A 19,398-nucleotide genomic window follows, 5' to 3' on the forward strand; every position below is an offset into this window, starting at 1 on the left:
CCCGGTACACGGGGCCGAGACAGATCCCGTCGCGATTCGAGAATAACTGGATTTGCAAGTTACCAGGGTACCTCCGAGTTTCACCGCGTTATTATATCGATGGATTTTCCCCCTGCCCCGAGAAAGATTGATATTACGATGCGTGAAATCTACAGAACGCATCTATCAAGGCACGGCCTCGTATCACGCAATGGCCGTGCGCGAAGCCTGATAAGATTACCTGTCGATAGATCGAGAATTGCGTGTTCGTAGAGGCCGTAGACAGTAGATAAATCTCGGCGAGGCGTTCGTTTCGGTTTATTCTACGAAGCGAAGGTGTCGGCTCGCGAAGGGTTACGTCGTCCTGGCAGAAACGAACTAGATGGATCGCAAAGGATATCCGGCTACCGAGTATCGAGTAGCACCATGGAACGATTTTTTCCCTTCGATGCACTAGTTTGCATACGAATGTGCGAACAACGGTTCGTTCGCGAGCTTAACACCAGATTTACCGACCATTCAACTTGCCTTCAACCACTTTTACGAAGTATTTGGAGTTATGGGTTGTTAAAAGAAATATGTATAGCGTAGTGTATTTTATATTTTACTTCTTGGGAAGATACATCGTTCTTGCTGGATGCAGTACTAGATGCAGTTTTCACAGAGTCCCCTAATTTTTTTCTGCAGTGTCAAGTAAACACTTCAAGTGTTTCTTGAATCTCTTCGATGCATAATTGGACTTCGTATATACGAATTGTATTTTTCTGAGATGAATTTTTGTATATAGATACGTTTAGGCGTACTTTATTTTCAACACAAGGGAATTTACTTTAAATTTACATATTATATTTTGAACAGATAGTATGATTTTTTCTATTCTATACGTATAATCAATTTCATACGTTCCTCTTTTTTCTCAATCGTCGATTTTTCTGAGATGCGTACGTGGAATACTTTAATATACTGGACTTTATCAATTCAAGCGTGTAATTCCTTTTCGGAGCAAAAATTAAAAAAAAAAACTGAAAGGAAATAGTAACATTGGTTTAACGAGAATAATGGTAATTTGTTTCTATTCGTACCGAGATCGTGTACTTCGAAAAGGAACAAAAAATGAATACAGTATCGAGCGAAGAAAGTAAAATTATGTATAACCGCGGTATAAAGGCGAGATTCAGCCATAAGTTTTTATCAACCTAGCCACGATTTGTCACAATTTGCAACGCTGTTAACATGTATCTCGGTCTCACCCTCGATGCATACTAAAAGTCTAGCTAGCTAGGGGAGATAATAGCGATCGAGTTTTATCCACTTGGCTTTCAAGTTGTCACCGGCTCTAGACTTAATACTATAATTCGTTTCGCGTAAATCGAGTCTTATCAAGGCGAGGGCATAGCAAAACTTCCGAAGGAAAACGAATTTCTCCAAAGAAGTAAAATAGTTCCCGAAGTTTGCGAATATTTTCGAAATTATTCATTGTTGGTAATATTGTAAAGTGGATTTTTGGATTAAAAATACTACACGCGCTCATGCCTCGTAGAATTTTAATTGCGTCTTTTAGATCGATTTTTGGAAATGGTAGAACACATTCAGCTTAAGAAAATGATAAAAATTCTCTCGGTGAAAAATAGCGTTTAACTCGACATACCCTCAAACACGCATAGTCGGTAATCAGCAACGGCATGCTCACCACCTTCGCATCATGGAAGGTCACCAATGGGAGGAAATTACTATCAATGTAGATAACACAGTCAATCGCACAGTGAGCAAACACAGTCGTGCACAGTCAATCACGTGCCTCACACATTCGTCGAGTACACATCTCGGAGGCCTTTCTCAATAGTCGAACACAAATTACATACTTAATCCGTCTCGGACACTCACTCTTTCACTTACACCAGTTTAATGAAATTAGTCGCGTAGTAAGTATATGCGGTTAACTACAATCTCCAGCCTTCTCAACTACTGAAATAGAATTAATTTCACGCGTGGGGTGCGTGTAAGGAATTTGGGCAAGTACATCGAAAATTACCCGCGTGGACCGGTTACGTTCAAAAAAGAGGATGCAATTATTTTATTCAACTGCTAAATGTCTTTATACGATAAGTACAAGGACACAAGTACAAGAGTTTAAAATGTACGTAAATACATAAGTGTAGCTGAAAAGTTGTTATTGAAACACAATTTTAAGATTGCACTTTCCAGATTTGTTATCGATCGTATATTTAAAATATTACGAGAACACAACAGTTGTAATAGTAATATTGGAAAAAAAAAGGTAGAATTATTTTATTTGTTTATATATTGTTTTTATTACATAAATAAGAGGTTTTATTTGCATAAATATAAAAGCGAAAAGTACACATACGCAACAAAACGGTTGTGTTGAAACCTAACCTCAAAATTGCACTCTCTAAGGTCGTTGTCAATAGTATCAACATTATACGATATAAGCATATAAAGGTATAAATATTACGCGAATACAACAGTCGTAATAGTAACATTAGAAGAAAAAAGGTACAATTATTTTATTTGTTTATATACCGCTTTTATTACACAAAAGGTTTCATGTACATAAATATAAAAGCAAAAAGTAAACATGCGTAACAAAACGGTTGTGTCGAAACCTAACCTCAAAGTTGCACTCTCTAAGTTCGTTATCGATAGTATCAACATTACACGATATAAACATTACACGAATGTAACATGTAGTAACGTTAGAAGAAAAAAAGGGTACAATTATTTTATATATTTACCCATCGACTTCATTACGTGTAAGGTTACATATACCCAAATATAAAAACAAGAGATACACAAATGTAGCGAACCAGTTGTCCAAAACTAACCTCAAAGTTGCACTCTCTAACTTCATTATCGATAGTATCAACATTACACGATATAAACATTACGCGAATGTAGCATATAGTAACGTTAGAAGAAAAAAGGGTACAATTATTTTATATATTTACTCATCGACTTCATTACGTGCAAGGTTACATATACCCAAATATAAAAACAAGAAATACACAAATATACCGAACCAGTTGTCGAAAACTGACCTCAAAGATGCACTCACCAGGTTCGCTTTCTATGACGAGATACAATCAACGGTTTAGGTCTCGCCAAATCGTTCATCTTCCACCGGCTTCCTTACGAAAGAGAGAGAGAGAGAGAGAGCTATATAATCGGTCGTGGCCCGTGCACAGAATTGTTCTATAAATTCGAATCACGGTTATAGGCGAGCGTTTTTATTTTCACGCGTCACGGTGTCGCGCGTGTCGCAACCGAAAGCTCGTTGCATTCACACGAAATCATTTATTGCGTGAATGGAAACGCGGACGAATTTCGTTCGCGTTCCCATTCACGGTGTCGGTTGATTCGCCGTTGCGATTCAACCGCGCTGCGACCGAGAAAATTACGGCTTCCTCGAGCGATAAACGTTTTTCTAATGTTCCGTGTTCACCGCTGAGAACAGTTGTAACTTTCGCACGGACGGGACGCTCGGCCGGATAACTCACGCTGCAATCGTTCGCCGACAAAAACAGCCATTGTCTCGCATAATCAGCACGTAATGCCGCGATGCAACGCGGAGCGTTGCGCTTGTCGGCGCACCGGAGATAAGGCGGCTCCGGAAACTGGTCGCTAGAGTGTAAGAAGCACACTCGAGAGAGCTCACGGGGCCTCTCTCGCTCCAGATATTAACCTCGGAACTGTACAACGCTCGCGCCGCTAGGTGGACTACGCGCCAGAATCCGAGTTGTTCTCATATTTGCGATACACGAACCTGGAAACTCGGATTTTTAGACAGCTCACGACACCATACACCCGACACGATCGTAGATCATTTCACGAAACACGAATCCCATACATATATGTCTCGCGACAGATGCTGGATTCGGTGCGTCTGTCTAAAGGATATTCCACACAGGAAAACTTAAACACTAGAGGGATCGAAGAATTAAAGGTTATCAGGTACCTGTAGATTACTACAGCGTACTGAATTTCCTCGTTCTAACCTCAATTCACTCGTGCATCTTACTACTCTCTTGTTGCCACGAGTGGAGCGGGAGAGCTTCGCGAGAGGGTTCATGATTCTCCATTCTGTTGAATAACCGTTCCGATGAAAACTCGGAAACATGGCTCGAAAGATGAGTCTCAATTTGCTAGAGGTAGCTTCATTTTCCTCGTTTTAGAGGCATTATATCGCAGCTCGAGGAGATACATTCGAGAGTGACGAAGACTTTAACGACGAGCAAGTAGTTTGTTGATTGTCGTCGATCTCGTAAACTGATATTTTACACTTGATTTCATCGTACGCCATTTTTAATCATTAACGAACGTAAGGTAGTTACGAGAATCTCCAGACACTATTCTCAGATGAAATTGACGTTTCCTCTTTCAAAGCTGCAATAAGTCGATAGTAACATTCACGAAACAGGAATCCCGTTAATAGTACCACAGTTTCGAATATTAATCAAATTTGTTGCTCGGATTCACGATTGGGAATCACTTCCGTTACTCTGGTTCGTTCCATTACAACCAATTCATTGTTATCTTCGTTGTTTCGCACATCGATAATTGGCGGTTCCAATTTTCCAACATTATACGAAGCGCTACTGTACAATGCACCAACTTCCTACAGGTAACAAACATCTACAAAGAGAACACACCCAACTCTCGAAGTGATACATTCCAACACTCCTCGAGACAACAAGGAACCAAATATACTACAAGACACGCTCGAACAATACAAATACACTCTACTAGACACAGTCGTATTCAATCTGCTCTACCAATCATTTGTCATATTATTTGAACTGTTTAATTCTTCATTTATACACTCCTTGGAACAGCAAACAATAAAACATACCACGACGTAAACATACTGGAACATGCAAACTCTGTGTTACAAACACTGGTGTATTTGGTCTGTTTCAATTATTTGCCATATTATATTTTACGTGTTAACATCTAATCTATAAATTTGAACTGTTTAGTTTTTCATTTAGACATTCCTCGAGACAGCAAACAATAAAACATACCACGACGTAGACATACCGAAACAATACGTAAACTCTGTGTTGAAAACACTTATCCATTCGGTCTGTTTCAGTTATTTGTCATGTATAGTCTATATGTTAACATCTAATCTATAAATTTAAACTGTTTAGTTCTTCATTTAGACATTCCTCGAGACAGCAAACAATAAAACATACCACGACGTAGATATACCGAAACAATACGTAAACTCTGTGTTGAAAACACTTATCCATTCGGTCTGTTTCAGTTATTTGCCATGTATAGTCTATGTGTTAACATTTAATATATAAATTTGAACTATTTAGTCCTACAGATCACTCCTTTGAAGCGAGCCATACCAATACGTGTCCCTTGGGTTCAAACGATTCTATTCATGCTACAGATGCACGGAAGGCGCTAGGGGCGTTCCAACTTCCGATTGGTAGAATTTGCATCACCAATCTCATTCTACCAATCGGAAGTCGGAACTAGCGCCTTCCGTGCATCCGTGTTACTATGGTCAGAATCGTTTGAACCGAGTACCATTACGACCGCGCGTAAGCAAGATTTACTACCTCGAGAAATTCACTCGTATTGCCGTATACACGACGGAATACACGTACGTGGTGTATTAGATAAATAATGAGACTACATATTTTAAGAGTCCAGTATTCAATTAATCATCAGAGACAATGCACTTCCCTTCGAAGTGACGTCTATCGGGTACAATATACTGGCGCCAGTCAGTTTTGCACCCTTTGTAACAGAATCGGAAGTCAATCTCTATGAGATTGTTCATAGCATTGTTCAACAATTTTTGAACGTTATTGACAATTTCGGAAAGATTCGTCGAATCATTTATTTCGACTTCGAGAACAAGAAGAAATCACAAAATGGCATCGGGTGAATAAGCAAAGGTATAATATTAACATTTTTGTGCGCAAAATCACGATTCTGATCGAGTTTCTCACTCGAAGAAGAATTAAAGAATTATTGCCTGAAGTATCTTTAACTCATTTTATCGCGTAACTTTGTTCGATATTTCTCTTTTTCATTGTTATGACAAAATATGCACTTGGAAATTTTTTTATAGATGCATACGTGTTCAAGGTACCAATTTCACACTTGCACTAAACGCAGTGTCATTGATATTATATAAAAAACTAGGTAGTATACTGTGATAAATAACCGGTAGGAAAGTCACTATACTCTAGTATAGTATATTGTTCGAGTGTGTTGTAGTATGTTTGGTTGCTTGCCCTCCAAATAAATCTCTGAAAATATATCACTTCACCAGTCGGGTGTTGTCCTGTTTGTGGAGCTTGAATTCAATCTTAACCGATACACGAATTCTTCTTATTAGTTATTTGCTACATCTATAAAATGAATACCTTATAATAATATTGAATTCATATTTTGTGAGCGATTTTCTCGAACCATTGTACCATTAGAAGAGAAAAACTTAATTCTCCCTGAGAGTATCTCGAGATTCTTGAAATCGGCTTACGGTTGAAAATGATCTACGACGAGGTCAGGTGTACGGTATAGCGCATAACTGTCAAAAGATTCCAGTTTATGAGGTTACTTATTCGTTGTTAAAGTCTTTGTTGCGCTCGTATGTCTCGCACGGATTGGAACGTAATACCTTTAAAATAAGGAAGGTGGATGCAGATTTTAGGTTAGGTTTCGACCCGTGTTGTAGGACTCTCATCGGAACAGTTATTCAACAGAATGGAAAATGATAAGTCTATCCTCTTGTGGAGCTCGTCTGCTCCACTCGTCGAATCAAGAATGCAGTAAGACACAAAAGTGAATCGAGGTTAGAGCGAGAAAATTCAGTATGTTGTAACAAAGTGCAGGTACTTGATACCGTTGGATTCTCCGGACCCTTTAGCGTTTAAGCTTCCCTGTGTGGAACAGCCTTCAGTTAGGATGCGCACTGAATCCTGAACCGGCCGTGAGGGATAGGGGAAGACGAGCGCGGGAAAAACAAGCAATACATTCCTTATGGAAACGCGCACGTTGAATACATATGGCGGTGGCGTTGAATGGAGGCGAAGGAAATTGAAAAATTTCGCGAAGGATGGAATAAATAACAGATCCGTCTGAGCTTTAAAGGATATAAATGCGCCGCATTCTGCGATACTCAACGATAACAATGCTGCCGTTCTTGCTCTCGGTATGGTAACAATAATAGGAGGATTTTCTTGGTGAGAAAATATTATTTTTTCGAAACATTTCCGTCGGTCGAGGAAATTCGAAAGATTTCTTCGGCATTGTTCGTGGAGATTCCAACGGTGGAGGGCTGCTATGTTTCGCCATTTGGGGTAATTTAATAACAATTGTCTTGTCACGGCCGCGACGAAGTCCGAGAAACGATAACGAAATTGTAATAGATTTTTTAAAAATGTAGAATACGTTGTGCAACTGGTAGCGCACACGAAAGTGTACAAATCGAAAGTGAAAATACGAATCGAAAGTGTGGAATGTAATTTTTTCATATGACGATTTGTTTTGGGGAAAAATAGCTTTGAACGTTTACGGTGCACGCGCTAGATTGATCACGATTTGTTGTTTATTCATTATTCGTTTCTTGTGTACTGTTTGAATCGATTTTATGTAGTCAGGTACGCGAAAAGTACCATTCCGTGATTAATGTTCACAAATGTCATTATAAGTAGAAATAGCGAGCAAAGGACAGACAGACACGCTAGTACGTGGTATTCGATCGCTCGCAGGTCTTATCGATTTTAAAAATTGATTTTTGTAAGGAACGAAGCTTTGTATAAGAAAATTTTATATTTCTAATCCACTTTCACGACGAATTAAGTTACTAATTTTATATTTTAATTATAAAGAGGGTAATCAATGATTCTACTAATTTTGTATTTAGATAATACATATATTTAGAGGTAATCAATGATTAATTTTAAATTAGTTAAATTGTCGACTCTTCAAGATTCAAGTAAAACGTAGGATTTTCTGTATACACATATGTACAAATCGAAACTAGTGCAATTTCAACGAAATATATGACGCACAGTGACATCAATATCTGACAGTACTTTTTTCTTTACGAAGCAGAATATTGCGATGAAAAGTGTTTTTTTTTTGTTTTCTGTATAATATTTTTGCACGTTGCAAACAGAAACTAGTTTTTTCTGCATGGTATATAGCTGTATTTGAATTTCTTACGCGTTACAGAGACTCCTGGTATTCACAGTACATACAACGTAATTGGAGTGATCCTCGATGAAAAAAATTACGTTTTTCCATACCAAGCTGACCAGTTCTCATAATTTTATTTTATTTTACGGCTATATTTAAGTTTCACTTATTTGAAAAACTGCCTTTCATAATATCGAATTTCAAGCTGACCTCTTCAAATTACGTTACAACGAACATTTTACACCGCCTGTCTTTAAATATTCAAACGCAAAAGCAAGTTTATTTTTTAGTATTCTCATATCCGTTTCGACCTAAAAATATAAACAAGCACCTTTTGATAAATATTACTCTCTATTAAAATTTCCCAAACAGTATCGTGGTCGAATACAAACATTGTTTATTTTTTCCACAATACGGAAAATGTTTATAAATAGTATTATATAAAAAAATTTATTTAATAATAAAATATTTATTCATCAATTTCGACGTGTTTCAATTAATTCGTTGCACTGTATATTGTACAAACTTTAATAACAATACTCATCGCGCGTATATCATCGTCGAAAGTTTGTTCAAGAAATCAAGAATAGTCTTGAAGCTTTAACAATACTCATCGCGTGTATATCATCGTCGAAAGTTCGTTCAAGAAATCAAGAATAGTCTTGAAACTTTAACAATACTCATCGTGCGTATATCATCATTGAAAGTTTGTTCAAGAAATCAAGAATCGTCTTGAAACTTTAACAATACTCATAGCGTGTATATCATCATTGAAAGTTCGTTCAAGAAATCAAGAATTGCCTCGAAGCTTTAACAACACTCAACATGTCTATATATTGTCGAAAATTCGTTCAGAAAATTAAGAATAGTCTTGAAGCTTTAACACCAATACTCATAGCGCGTATATAATCGTCGAAAGTTCGTTCAGGAAATCAAGAATCGTCTCGAAGCATCAACAACAATACTCATGGCGCGTTGAATAATCAACGAGAGCGTAATGTAGCATGTACGATAACGGGGAAAAACGCAATCGCTATAGATGAAATCTCGGTGAAGAGGTAGCACGGGATTCGTGGTGTCCTAGCAATTAACGACAACGGTAGCAAGCGGAACGCGAAATACGTGTCATAGCCTAAAAGATTTTAATAATGTCGCAAAATCCCGAGACGTTACGACGTGCATCGTCGTCACCGTCCGAGCAAACAAAAACGTCCAAGACAGCCGTATCCGACAGCTTGGCAACGAACCGTGAACGAGCAACAATAAAACAGCAGAAAATAAGGAGGGGGAAGGGGAAAAAAAAAAAAGTAAAGTAACGAAGAGAATGTTGCGCGAAATATTGAAACACGAAAACAATGGGTTTCCTGTGGGACGGGTAACGTTGAGCTCTTGGGCTCCGGTTGGCCGCGCCGCGACGTCAGGTTCGTTTCAGAGTCGAGCGTCGAATATGTTTGCCTATCCTGTGGTGATTTAGGCTAGACGTTTTGTTATCGACTTTCTGTCGCGCGACAGTTCAGTCGATGTGACAAAATCACTATATGGGAGAACGTCGACTGGTCCTCGACTAAACAGTCGCAACGAAATATCCATTTTGGATCTTATACAGTGACTCGCGAAAGTATTGGTACGGTATAATGGATTGTTCGGTAAGTTTTGTGGGTCGATGAGAAATGGAGATATTAGGTTCGGTTATTTTTTTAAAGATGGTACTATTGTTTGATGAATATGTGCGAAGTTCGTATATTTACAGTTGTTCAAAGTTGAAGTATGGTAGTATGTTTTTACAATGGAAGAAACGACGAAACTTATTGAATAATTTGTAAGGAAATTATAGTGCAGAGTATGAATAAATTGCCTTAATTAGTGAGTTTGATTTTGAAGAAAATTTGGGCGCGTTTAAAGCATTATAGTGCACGTGTAGAGCTATTTTTGTGTCCACAGGATATTTGTTTAAGAAGGTGTAATCAAATCTCGAAGGTTTCAACGGATTTTTATTTTTTTTAAATGTAATTTCTGTTGGAACTTGTTTTAAAACAGAACGATAGAGAAGTAAGAGTTGAAGATTTTTTGTGGGAAAATTTGCGCACCATTATGAAGTTGTATTTGAAAAATGTAAGAGAAAATACTATTTTAGCCAGTTTCATTTTTAGTGCTCTACTGCTCTACTGTGCAAAAGTCTTGGAAAATATTGTACCAGAAGAATGAACAAAATGTTTTTCGTTGGAAAAAATTGTGTTATTTGTAGCCCAGTATGCTCTATATGCACACAAACTTTCATTAAGATTATACTTATAGTTTAGGGGAATTTTTTTATAATATAGCGTACGTTAAGAGAAAAACCAGAGCCATCAATTTTATACATACTTACATAACTTAAATTATAGAATATATAAACAGATTTTTCGTATAAATTCATCAAAGTGTTCTACGTATAAAATATTTATAACAACGCCAACAAATGTGGTCAAACAAACGATTATCTTCTAGTTGATGACAATTGAAACATTCGAAAGAAAAAATATTTTACAACACTTTCTTTACTAATCTTCAGGTATCTGGAAACAGTATACACAACAGTATAGTTACTATTCAATGAATTTTTCTAAATCTCTTCTAACGCGCAAAGTATTGCCATTCGGTTCGTAAACAATACGCCACGGATAACATTTACAATAACTTTATTCAACATTGTTCGTGCTTTGAAATATCTACATATAAAGTATGCTACATCGAACGACTAACCGAGTATTTTAAATTGTGTCCCATAGAATGGTCCGTAGTCCGTACTCCGTTTGTTCGTTCGTAACGCAAAATACAAAATCGTTTCTGCGAATCGCAAGTGACGTTCGTCTCTCGGGAGAATTGGCGGCTGGTAACGAACGTGCCAATAGTTACACGGTCGCGAATAAAACGGCTCCGATATAGGGGTGGTTTTTCCCTCGATCGAAAAGTAGCAGAAACCGAATACGGTACGGTTCTCAGGTTGTACCGGGGCGCACGATTGTGCAAAGTTTCATTGAAAATCGTAGTTCGACAGTGACGGTCCCTTGTTAGTGTGCACGTCGCCTAAAATGCATCGCGCGCGGGCCACGTTGCAACGTACGGTCGACCGGCTGCATCGGGCCGGCTCGATTCTCCTTCTATCTGCCCGTATTTCTCCGTTTCTCTCTCACCTCCCCACCCCTTCCCGCGGGCCGCACGAAGGGCCCCACTCTCTAGGTCCGCGGCGTCGGGAGAGCCGACGGTGCGGAAGAGAGACAGACCGATCGGGAGAGACGAGAGTGAGAGGCGTCTCTGACCGGTCATTCACTCGGGCCGGCCGGTAAAAACTTGCCGCTACCTTCTATGCGCTCTCTTGTGTGTACTTTCTGTTGCGCGTACCTACGTGTATATATGATAGATGGAGAATGAACGGAAGAAAGAGAGAGTGGAAAAGAGAGAGGCGTGATCCTCGACGGAGGAAGTGGCGGTGGTGGGGGGAGTGGCGCGCGCGTACCGTCGCGTCGGTCGGTCGCTCACTTCGCTCGAGTTTTCGCGCGCGTTTCGGTATGAGACAAATCGTCCCGCTCGAACGACACCGGGCTTCTCTTTCACTCGCTTTGCGACCGTAAGTCCGGGCGAACAGGCTTTGCACTCTTCATCGGGCGGTGAAACGAAAAAAAATAGAGGAAAAAGAAAAAGAGGGACGAGGAAAGAGAGAGAAGGAGACGAAGAGAGAAACGATCCCGTCGTCGGTGGATTTCCACGTATACTGGATTTAGGGCTGACGCGGTGGCTCGATGGAATATAATGCCCCCTCGTTAATCCTTTCATCTCCGCGAAACGAGAGCCGCTATTTGCGTCCCCCTTTTTTTCTCCGTTCTTGCAGATCTGGGGGTGATTGATACGTAATATTCGGATATCGAGTTATGATGTTTCCAATCTTTTCATTTTTTTTTTCCTCAATTTCTCTCCCGCTTTTTTTTTCGACGTATCGTTGTCTGTCGTATCATTCTACCATATTGTTGCGCCCTCGTAGGTCCGGCAATACGACGGACAAATGCACGAATTTGGCGCGCAAGCATTGCAGGGTGTTGGTCGAAATAAAAATTGCGTTAGATATCGCGATGATTGATCGCGTTGCGGTAACGTGGCTTTATACGAATGTAAATGTTCCGTGAAATTTTGGAAACATTAAGAATCCAAATAATTGTCGTTTGTTAAAGAAGACAAAGAATTTGGACGATTAAACTAGTTTTGAAATCGAAACATATTTCTTGGGAAGGGATGTAATATAAGGAGGATATTAGTGAGGTTATTTACTAATTGCAAATTTACTGGTGACACGAAATATAATACTTTGAATAAAATAAAATAGTTCTAGATTCGATGACTGTTTCTGAAAATGGAGAAAATTGTTTCTAAATAATGTTTTATGTTCTATTACCTGCGTAGACCTTTTTTACTATCGTACAAAAAAGTAACTTATCAATTCTGTCGATACGTTATACACACACGACTAAAAGAATTTTTTAACTAGAATTACAAAATTTAGTTTCAAAAGTCGACGTATCACAAAAGCTCTGCAATTCAAAGAGAATTCGGAGTAAAAAAAGGTCGTTGTTTTATCTTTACAAAAAGAATTAAAAATTTACTTCTTAATTAATTTTCTTTACCGTTGCGCATATTGCGTTACTTGTCGTCAAAAATCGTAAAGAACTTATTTAAAATAGTTCCGTGTGTATTCAATAATTCTGAAAATCAGACGGTTGTAAATATGTATACTGTTAATATATTCCGCAGCTAAACAAAATTTCGTGTCCTTTGTTTTCGATCGTTCCAGAAAAATTTCATAAAAACTAACGTCGGACGTTTCGTGGATGTTTCTTGTTAATTGAGTGCAGATATTGTTCAAAAGTTCGCAACCCCGATGTTCTGAAACATTCGCGCAGAAACAATTTTGCTCTTCGCTGTCAATTTATTTTTGCACGAGAAATGTTTTGCAAATTTGCAAAGGGCAACGTAATTATAATTACATATCATTATTATTCTACATCTTTATTAAACATCTACCCAAATATATATATGAACATATTTGTTTGAACATAAATAAGTATAAAAATTAATTTAAAAACAGATATTCGTATACGAATATACCCAAATATGATACATATATAAATATACAGAAAAATGTGTTTAAAAACAATCGTGTGTGTATTTTCACACGTTTCTAATAAAAACGTTTAATAATAATATTAATTGAGAACATTTGCAAAATACGATAGAAAATATATATTATATGATAGAAAAATAAGTAGTACGAACCTATGCGAACAGAAAGAGGGTTAATAATCGCAAAGAAGAGAATTTAAAGAATTGAACGTGATTATCATTATTTTGATAATAATTATTAAACATTTTTATTACCTAGGCGTAGAAGTACATATACGAATATTCAAAAATATATATGATAATATTGTGTACCTTGTAAATGTGTACTTTCTAAGTGTACTTCCTTCGCGCGAGTAAATGACCCGTCAATAATAAAAATAATCGCTCTCGACTCGGCAAATTTTCTCAATTCGGATCCCCTGTCACGGTACCGGAAGAGCGCGTCAGCAATCGTCGAGTATCAGGTGCGGGCGCCTTTGATTAGGAAAAATGTTAAACGAGCCCGCGGTCGTAAATCTCGTCGTTGACTCGCGCGGTGATCGAACCGGGCGTCGTTTCGTCGTGAAATAAAATTGACGAGAGCAATTTACATGGTTGCCCGCTTCATTTTCCGTGGATATTTCGACTCGAGACAAATCGTCCCACTCGCGCGGTGGTGGCACCGTTCTCTCGTTTTCTGCGTAACCATAAGTCCGCCGAAGTAGACAGACCGACTGGCTTTACACTCGCCCGTTCCCGCTGGAAAAAAAAAACGACACCCGCGTTCGATTCGGCAGTAAATTTCCGGCGCGTTGAGTCCAAGAGCGCGCCGGCTATGGTAATGCAAGACCGAGCGAAGGTAAATCTGGCCAACCGCGTTTCCTTATTTTTCCGCGGCTCGAAGACGGATCTCCGGGCTGATTTAAAGGGCTTCTCTTGTACCTCGAAATAAAAAGATTGATTGTTTTTCTGGTCGCAATTTCCTTGTAGCTTTTTTGTTTTTTATGGATTAGGATTTCGAAAGTTTCGAATAGAGCAAAATATCTGGAAAAGTTGTGAATAAAAGTTTGAAACGCGTCCTTCTCGAATTCGCATTCTCGAGATCTCTTGGATTAGGATTTTGAAAAATTCGAATGGAACAAATAGAGCAAAAGGTCTCGAAAAGTTGAAAATAAAACTTTGAAATGCGTCCTTCTCGAATTCGCATTCTCGAGATTCTATAGTTTAGGATTTTTGAAGTCTCGAATGGAACAAAAAGTTTGGGATAGAGCAAAAGGTCTTGAAAAGTTGAAAATAAAACCTTGAAATGCGTCCTTCTCGAATTCGCATTCTCGAGATCTTATGGATTAAGATTTTGAAAGTCTCGAATGGAACAAAAAGTTTGGGATAGAGCAAAAGGTCTCGAAAAGTTGAAAATAAAACTTTGAAATGCGTCCTTCTCGAATTCACATTCTCGAGATCCTATGAATTAGGATTTTGAAAGATTCGAATCGAATAGAAAGTTTCTAAAAATCGTAAATAAAACTTCGAAACGCGTTCCTCTCGAAATCGAAGATAACGATAATCTGAAAAAACTAATCGATCCTTCAATTTGACATTCGAGTTACGATGCAAGATAGAAAATATTTTTCGCCCCACTTGATACAAACCCAAGCTGTTAAAAATTTTTTTCGTAACGCGAACCTTGTAATCGAAATTGCTACATCCAGGTGCCGCCATTTTGTAAATTTGTCAATGTTTCGCTTTTCGATAGTTCGGACGAAAGCTATGCCCCTACAAAATAATAATCTGCGTATATTTACCGATTTAAATTACCGAGCGAGGCATAATCGTGTTTGTCATTTACAATGACATTTTCGGTACATCATCCGGATAATATTAATAACTCGTTAATCGCTAGGGAGCATCACGCGAGAAAATTCATGTAAAACGTCTCAATAAGTGTATTAATAACCGCGCAAAGTTTTATTTCAGTATAAGAAAACTTTTTCTTTAACCTCTTCTACCATCTTGACACCCTATTCATTTCTAACGAAGCTCTAAAAATGATTATTTCCGTTTGGAAGAAATATTATTTTTTCAACGAGACGTCGTTATCATGTTTTTACGTGTTCTCTATCGGCGATACGGATCGTTAAAGTGTCGGGTGTTTTCCGTGTTGCGTCATTTCCGGTTCTTCGTTTAATTATTCGACCGTGATTCGGTCGAGCCATTCGCCGGCGATCCGTTTAAATTCTGCCAAGTTTTATTAAATCCCATCGGAATCGCGACTCCGACTCGCGGATTCCACCACGGGAATTAACGCTAATTAGACGGAATATTATCCGAGGGACCGTTTTGGCCGCGTGGGCGCCTCCGGCTGTTGAGAAAATGACCCGTTCAAAGAGAAACAATTTGCGTTATCGCGCGACACGTTTTCCGCTGGTGTTTCGACGCCGAGACAAATTGCGTCCCGGTCGAACGGCGACGCCAGCGCGTTCTTCCACCCTCCGTGTATTCATGAGTCCAAGCGGACGGGCCGAGCGGCTTGCCAATTCGCGATGAAAAATTGCTGGGAACGTCTACCCATCCCCGACGATAGTTTTTCGAGACGCGAGAGAACAATGTTACGATCGTGGACGCAGCTGCCTAACCTAACCAGCAGTTCGGAAGTTTGCGTGTCTAAACCTAAACCTACAGGCCTCCCCTAGAACTAGTTGGTTCACTTCTCTGAATCTCGTGCAATATTGAAAAAGAATCTTAAGTGGATTTTTAATCTGCAAAGCAAATCATCGAGACTAATTTGTAATTGTGTTTGATTTTTATTTGATACAAACGTCCTATTGAATTTGGAGACCTGGAGGTTTAAGTGCACAGGGTTCTCTTGGGGTGAGTTGGATCATTTCTTTGAATCTCGTGCAATATTGAAAACGAATCATAAGTGGATTTTTAATCTGCAAAACAAATCATCGAGACTAATTTGTAATTGTGTTTGATTTTTATTTGATACAAACGTCCTATTGAATTTGGAGACCTGGAGGTTTAAGTGCACAGGGTTCTCTTGGGGTAAGTTGGATCATTTCTTTGAATCTCGTGCAATATTGAAAACGAATCATAAGTGGATTTTTAATCTGCAAAGCAAATCATCGAGACTAATTTGTAATTGCATCGTTTGATTTTTATTTGTTACAAAGTTCTATGAATTTGGAAACCTGCAAACTTAAGTGTACAGGGTTCTCTTGGGGTGAGTTGGATCATTTCTTTGAATCTCGTGCAATATTAAAAAAGAAACATAAGTGGATTTTTAATCTGCAAAGCAAAATAACCGAGACTAATTTGTAATTGCATCGTTTGACTTTGATTTGTTACAAAGTTTTATTGAATTTGGAGACCTGCAGATTTAGGTGTACAGGGTTCTCTTGGGGTGAGTTGGAACATTTCTTTGAATCTCGTGCAATATTGAAAAAGAATCATAAGTGGATTTTTAATCTGCAAAGCAAATCATCGAGACTAATTTGTAATTGCATCGTTTGATTTTGATTTGTTACAAAATCCTACGAATTTAGAGACTTACAGGCTTAAGAGTACAGGGTTCTTTTGAGCTTAGACTCTCTGAGTCTTATGCAATATTAAAAAAAATATTAGGTACTATTTTGTAATTACGTTTGTTATTTTACTACACCAAGTTCCACAAGTTTGGAGACTTTTGTATCTAAACGATAGTGTTCTTTTCGATTAAACCTTCTTCCTAAATCTTGTATAATATTATAAATGAGAAAGTAGTATTTTATATTTTTAACGAAAAAAAAACACCAAGAGTAATTTGCAAAGTAATATACATCCGATTAAACGAAATTTTCGCGTTGAATATTCCTGTCTGGGGCAATTAAACATGAACTTATTTATTACAGAACATACATTTTCGGAGAAGTTTACACAGTCGAGAAAATAGTCGGAAATTAACCGGCAGTGTACTTGTTTTTTATTCGTTACAAATTCGAACGTGCGCGTGCTTCGTGTGGACGAAAATACGGTTCTCGCGTTTTACTTTCACCCCGTAGAACGTTTCTACTCGCGAATACAAAACACGTGATTGGAAATTCAAATTCTATTTCCGTGTTTTCCGAGGAAATAAATGAACGAAGGAAACGCAAAACTGTATAGTTATTTACAGTAATTCTCGCTTTCGAGAGACGATTTTTACATTGGATACAAGTGACGAAATCACCCCTACCCTTCACCCCTCGCCTACTCCACTGCTAGTTTTGTTTATTCAGCACGAGCAACTCGGCAACTCGAGCAGCCAGCATGCGAGAGCAATCTTTATCGCGCGTCGAGTCGAATCTCGTCGACTAATGAAAATTACAACTTTCGATATAGGGTATTTTCCTCGGTGAATCAAGCATTTCTTTTCACCGATATTAAGAACACGTTCTTGTACTACAAAAGTTTTCGAACATTAACTTACTGTTAATCATTCTCCGATAAAGAAGGTTTATGCACCGTTGAATGAAAATTCCTTCCTAAGCAGTGGATTTTAAAAAAATATATTTCTGTATTTCATATTTTCATATTTTTATCTAGGAAAAGTAGAAATATAGTTTTATCTATGCAACGTAGAAATATATTTTTTAATTGTCAGTACATAAACCTTCTTCATTCGAGGACAACCAGGTCTACAGTCGAAAGCGAGTTTATATTTCGTTAACATATTTTTCACGTTAACGTAAACAAATGTTTCAGCCGTCGAGAAAAATGACCAAATTCCAAAACTTCTTAAGCATTTACAATTCTTTTATTTATCATATTTTTATGAGAGTATTGGCAACGAGTGGCGAGATTTCCTCGAAAGAAAACACTTTTGAATTTCACGTATGTATACACGAACCTTCGAATAAAATCGTGGATCTGTTTTTACTCAGAAAACTTCACCAATCCAGTTACTAATATTCTCGCGAGGCTACGATAAAAAATGTAAAAATCTTTATCTAACGTTTCACATTACAGCCGGGCTGTACGAACAATTTAACGTTCAAATATTTTACAGATATTAATACGATTTGGTTTCGACTGCCGGTAAACTTTTAATCGCACCGTAGAGTATCGCTGGAGCCGCGGCGAATAATCGTGATTAAAGCTATTGGAAAGACGGTGTTTCAATCGAGCTCGAGCCGCGCGGGAAAATTGAAAAATTTACATAATTTCCAGCGATGAATTTCCCTTAATTCAACCAACGACGTTCTGCCGTTCTTTCACCACGTCGAAGCACTTTCTCGGGCAATAAAAAGCTTATCAATTTTCGCTGACGCGGTGAGCGAAGTCAAGAACGCGCGCTTTAAATATATTCTCCGTTTGTGAGGTGAAACGATCTGTTTGAAAGAAACGCCGATAACGTGTATTCGTTCGAGATATCCTTTGATCGCGATGCATCGAGCGATTCTTAATTCGATCGATTCGCGGGAAAATTCGATATCGCGTTTCACGAATTTTCTCTCGTAATTTTCACCCGAGAAGCAAAAAATATTAGAAAGAAACGAATTCACAAGTTATTTACGCTACCATTATCCTTTTGGAATGTTTTTTCTCGATTTTCGTTCTCGCTTTTCTTTCTTTTTTTTTTAATTCCAAGATAGACTACGAAAGTTTTCTCGTAACTTTCTCGATTTCTCAGGTACAGAATTATTAAAAATTGATCACGGAAATACACCACCGTGAAATTGTTAAGAAAAGTTAGGAAAAGTGGTAAATAATACTGATGACATTTACAAAATAATTACGGTACATTTAATGTAATAACGTAACAATATTTCATTTTTAATTTTCATAAACATCAACCGGGTGAAAATTAAGGCCGCGAGCGTATAACGTAATTTTATCTCTTCGCGAGTAATGCAAACGTAAATAATATATATATTATTCTAAGCTGTATTACGAACGTAAATAATATAATACATCATTTGGAAACTTATTGTATGTTTTATTCATAGAAACAAGTATTGTTGTATAAAATTCATGGTGATACCGTTCGTTTTAATTCTCCGAGATAATACCCTAATTCCAGCAACGAAGGGGTGAACGATGCAATGTAAAATTGAAATAAATTCAATTTCATAATTTGATTCG

General features: G+C 38.0%; 1 protein-coding gene across 3 annotated transcripts in view; it reads left to right on the top strand.

Moving 5' to 3' along the window:
* The window catches only part of LOC143150923 (semaphorin-1A), a 715,101-nt gene that overhangs the window by 343,776 nt on the left and 351,927 nt on the right, over nucleotides 1–19,398 (top strand). The gene's annotated exons all lie outside the window — the stretch shown is intronic.

The sequence above is a fragment of the Ptiloglossa arizonensis genome, chromosome 9 (assembly GCF_051014685.1).
Source record: "Ptiloglossa arizonensis isolate GNS036 chromosome 9, iyPtiAriz1_principal, whole genome shotgun sequence".
NCBI lineage: Eukaryota > Metazoa > Arthropoda > Insecta > Hymenoptera > Colletidae > Ptiloglossa > Ptiloglossa arizonensis.